Genomic DNA, 5571 nt, shown 5'->3' on the forward strand with positions numbered 1-5571 from the left:
CTTTGAGGGCGTGTCTTTGAAGCAGGTATTGGCAGCCCAGTCCCTTCCTGCCTCTATCTTTCCTTCCCAGCTGCCATGAGGTCAGTAGCCTCCACCACCACATGCTCCTCACACAATGTGCTGCCTCACTACAGGCCCAAGACAACGGGGCTAATCACATGGACTGAAACCTCCAAAATGTGAGCTAAAATACACTTTTCCTCTTCTTAAGTTGATAATCTTGGGTATTTTGTTACAGTCATGTGACCACACACCAGTTTCAAGAATCTGGACTTCGTAGATGGGTTCTCCACATCACTCCACTCTTCTCTCCTGCTGGCAGTAAGTGCCATGAGGGTGAATGTCTGGGCCAATGTCTACTTCAAAGATCTTACACCTTTGCAGTTACTTGGTATATGTATCAATTAGCTCCTATCAGATAGCAGTGTAAAAAATAAACCCAATTCTTCAGGGACATTCAACAATGTATCTGCAGGCTGGCTGGGATCTCTAATCTGGTCTTGGCTGGGGCAATTCAGTTCCACAAATTTCTCATTCCCCTGAGACTAGCTCTTTCTTCCCAGGGATTATGGAAACCCTGTGTGAGCAGACCTGATGGTGCTTGCTTCACATCTGCTGACCATCAGCCAAAGCAGGACCCGTGCTTGGAGCTTAGCCTCAGTGCCCTGACATGTGGGAGGTCCTGCAGAACAACATGGCTGAGGACGGATGCCAGGATCGGGGAAGAAACAGGCTGCTAATGCCAGCTCAGTCTGGCTGTATGAATGCCTTCCTGTGGGACTTAGACTGTCCCTTCCAGTACCACACATGGAAACAGAGTTGAAAGAAACAACTCTGGCACAGTGACACATGCCTGTAATCCCAGTGGCTCAGGAGGCTGAGGCAGGAGGATCACAAGGTCAAGGCCAGCCCCAGCAATTTAGTGAGCCCCTAAACAACTTGGTGAGACCCTGTCTCAAAATGAAAAATTAAATTAAGAAAGAAGGGCCAGGATGTGGCTCAGTGGTTAAGTGTCCCTAGGTTCAATCCCTGGTACCAATAAATAAATAAATAAATGCATATGTATAAATGTTTCATATATATGAATATACGAATATATACATACATATATTTATATATGAATATATAAACATATATATATGAAATGTTCTCCAGTGTGCAGCTGCAACTTTGTATCTCTATAGATGCCTTTATAGGTGACTCAATCCCACAAAAGACATTTTGCAATAGAGGACTTCGAGAGTCAGTTTTCCATCATTATAAGAAAATACCTGAGATGAACAACTTAGAAAGAGAAGAGGTTGGAGCTGGGGATGTAGCTCAGTTGATAGAGTGCTTGGCTGGCATACCCAAGGACTTGGGTTCAATCCCCAGCACCACAGAAACAGAGAGAGAGAGACAGAGAGAGAGAGAGAGACAGAGAGAGAGAGAGAGAGACAGAGCCAGAGAGAGAGAGAGAGACAGAGACAGAGACAGAGAGAGAGAGAGAGAGAGAAGAAGAGGTTTATTTTGGCTCACAGGTTTTTCAGGAGCCAGTCCACAATCTAGTTGGCAGCAGAGCAAAATCAGTCACTTGATGGCTAGAAAGTGAAAGAGGAAGAGGGAGAGCGAGTTCCCACGGTCCCTGCAAGGACTGAGGACTCTTACTAGGCCCCTTCTCTGGAAGGCCCTGGCCTCCCAGCAGCCACCCTGAGGACTATGCCTTTAGCGTAAGGCCCTTTGGCGGGCGCTCCAGATGCGAACTGCACAATAGCATACTAATACTAAGGACGTTTTTTCTTTTTAATCGGGAATTGAACCCAGGGGCCCTTGACCACTGAGCCAGATCCCCAGCCCTTTTTATTTTTTATTTTGAGACAGGGTCTCACTGAATGCTGAGGTGGACCTGGAATTTGCGATCCTCCTGCCTCAGCCTCAGTCGATGGGATTACAGGCGTGCCCCACAATGCCTGGCTATAACAGGCTTCCTAAATTTCAGTCCCACATAAGCCACAAAGAACAGATAGTTTCAACTCATAGTTAAGGTAAAACCCTTCTCTGCTGCAGTAATTGAGGAGCTGTATATCAATTATTGTTAGAAGTGGAATAACATTAGGAACAACCTGTGGAAACTCCTTCCACTTGACATTGCCACGTGCCCAGCCATGTAGGGACGAGAATCTTCACATGAGAACGTGGAGTGGCAGTCCCAGTTTGGAAGGAAATACTGAGGGACTTGCTTTGGAACCATCTTTCCATGGCAAGCATATTCTTTACTTAGAGTGCACCTTAGGGATCAATATAAAATAGGAAACAATTTCACACAATATACACAAGGTTGAGGAAGTTTCGATTATTCCTCCAAATGAGATTTACCAACCTCTAGAATTGCTTCTGGTGATGCAGGTGGTGATTCAGGGGGCAACCCGGTCTTGGTGCTGAGACTCCTCAGCACACATTCCACGGTCGTGCCTCTGGATCAGAGGTTTCCTTCCTCCCGTCTGGTCTCCAAAATGACTCACCCTGAGCTCCTCATACAGATTCACTGATGCGCCACAAAAGCATCTGTTTCTTTCCAAAATCAAGGTTAGATGATATTTGCATGTACTGTCTAAATTGTACCAATCCAACTTTTAGAATAAAATCCAAAATGCATTTAAATGAAGCAATCTAATTAGGGCAGCTGATGAATAAAACGTTCAAGAACCACTTCAATCCCGTCAGAGGTCATTAAGCTGACTCTTGGGACGGTTTCCCTTTTTATCGTACTTAGGACCTATGGGTCTCCTGAGTGCCCTAGTTGTAAGCAAGTGCCAAGGTCTGCCTCTCTGGAAACTTCCTGGCGTGGCACTTCATCATGACTGTGGTCGTTTATGAAGGTCAGGACGGATGTTTTTAGTTTGACTTCTATTTCTCCTCCCGTGTCAGAGATTAACTTTATGATTTGGGGTTTACGAAAAAATTGCACAGGTAGTACAGTTTCGTCATATGCCTCAAGCATCTCCCCCTAATTCCATCTTTATATTACCGTAGCCACCTATGAAAATCAAGAAATGAGCTGGGCCCGGTGGGGCAGGCCTGTAATCCCAGCGGTTCGGGAGGCTGAGGCAGGAGGATGGTGAGTTCAAAGCCAGCCTCAGCAACTTGGAGAGCCCGTAAGCAACTTCTGAGACCCTGTCTCTAAAGAAAATATAAAAAGGGCTGGGGATGTGAACCGGTGGTTAATCACCCCTGGGTTTAATCATAGGTCCCGAGAGAGAGAGAGAGAGAAAGAGAGAGAGAGAGAGAGAGAGAAACGTGTGCGGTACTATTTGCCAGAAGATAACGTGTGTGGTGCTTATTCTAATACCACCAATTTTTCCACGGATGTCCTTTTACTGTTCCCAACCCTATGCAGAATTTCACAGGGCACTTTGTTACTATTTGTCCTTCGTTGACTTCAGCGAGCACCAGTTGTTTAGCATTTCCCTCTTTTTTCATGATTCTGACAGCTTTAAGTACACCCTATCAGCTTGAATTTGTGACTGGCTTTCCTTTCCCTTTGCATGTTTTCCAGGTTTCTCTGTGCCATTGTATGATCCATTATTTCATTCCTTTTTATGGCTGAATAATATTCCATGGTTACCATCGTCATTTGTCCACCCACCCGTGGTTGAACATTTAAGTTTCCACTTCGTGACACTGATGAGAAGAGGTGCTGTGAACACACATGCGCTCTTAGTGGACACCTGCTTTTCTTTCCCTCCAGTTACACGTAGGACTAGAATTGCAGCTGCCTAGTCGCCATTTTTGGGATCTGCCTGTTTTCCTGGGCAGCTGTGCCATTTTGAATTCCCACTGGCTCTGTTCAGTTTCTTAACATTCCTGCCAACACTGTCCTCTGTTTGTGGTCATGGTCATCTGGTGGTTGTGAGGCCCCTTAACTTTTACATTCTTTATGTTTTAGAGTAGTGATTTTCTGACTGTGGTATCCATGGCAAATGTCTTCCCTCAAGCTGCGAATTGACTTTTGACTTGTTTGTGGAATTGCTGTCATACAAGATTCATGAAAAATGTCATCTTCGCCCTTGTGATTTGTGATGCCACCCTGTCGTGTACTGTATTCATATGTATTTGGGTCTGATTCGAACTTTATATTCTATTCCATTGATCTGTGTGCCTATGGGTTCACCAGTACCGCCCTGATCTAAATGTAGTAGAAATGATTTATTATAGTGGCTCATAGGTATAAATATCTAGGAAAGCCAGTGGTCTCCCAAGGTTTTTCTTTTTTGGTAGTTTCTTGGTTATTTCTGCATTATTTGTTTTTCTCCATGAACTTTAGTATCAGTTTAGTTAACTCTATGACGTCTCTTGTTGGTATTTGAGGATCGATTAACAAATTTACAGGGAAAGCTTACATCTTCATAAAATTCAGTCATTCTGTCAAAGAACAAGGAATGTCTTTCCATTTGTTCTATCTTCATGTCTTTTGGAGTCTTTGAACTCTCGCACTTTCGGTAGGAGGGACTGAACCCAGAGGCGTTTAACCACAGAGCTATCCCCAGCACCCACCCCCCCTTTTTTTAAGACAGGATCTCACTAAGTTGCTTAGGGAAGAACATTTCTTTCCACATTGTTCCCATGCGTGGCACTGGAACTGACAGCCTAGGTACCACAGGAAGGTGTCCACACAGCCAGCCCAAGCTGACATCAGTAGCCTATTTCTTCCCGCATCCCATATCCACGTCCCCATCCGCCTCCTTCTGCAGTGCCTCCCACCTGTCAGGGGGTGATTCTCCAACCTCAGGCTCAGCCATGTGTCCTGTCTTGGCTGATGGGTTGTCAGGAGATGTGATGCAAGCATCATCAGGTCTGCTCACACCCTGGTTTCCATGATCCCCAGGAAGAAAGATCTAGTCTCAGGGGGATGAGAGATTTGTGGAACTGAACTGCCCCAGCCAAAGCCAGGTTAGAGTACATGTATAGATAGATACCCACATGCACATTTTTGTTGTCGTTGATCTTTATCCTAAACACTCAATTTCGTTTGCTATTGTAGTAAATGGGATTGTCTGTAAGAGTACACCCTCTGGTTTTTGTTTGTATATGTGAAGGTTATTGATTTTTGTATGTTAATTTCATATCTTGCTACTGTCCTTCACTTTTTTTTTTGGTACTGGGGATCGAACTCAGGGCCTACTTGCGAGGCAAACACTCTACCAGCTGAGCTATCTCCCCAGCCCTGTCCTTCACTTTCTATTGTTTAAATTAACTTTATCATTGATTTTCTGGAGGTCCCTAGGTGCACTCTCGTATCATCTGCAAACTTAAATAGTTCTGCATCTTCTTCATCCATCGTTAAGCCTGTACGTGATTTCCCTCATCTGATTGTGCTAGCTAACTCCTTAATATCGTGCTCAACGGTAGCCACACGCTTGTGACCTAGATACCTGGGAGGCTGAGGCAGGAGAAGGACACGTTCAGGTCCAGCCTGGGCTATGTAATGAGTGCCTTATCTCAAAATAGAAACAAAAGGGGTTGGGGGTGTCAGCAATGGTAGAGCGTCCTGGGTTCAATTCCCAGTGCGAAAGAGAGAAAGAAGGGAAGGAA

The sequence above is a fragment of the Sciurus vulgaris genome, assembly GCF_902686455.1.
Source record: "Sciurus vulgaris genome assembly, chromosome: 13".
In the NCBI taxonomy this organism is placed as follows: Eukaryota; Metazoa; Chordata; class Mammalia; order Rodentia; family Sciuridae; genus Sciurus; species Sciurus vulgaris.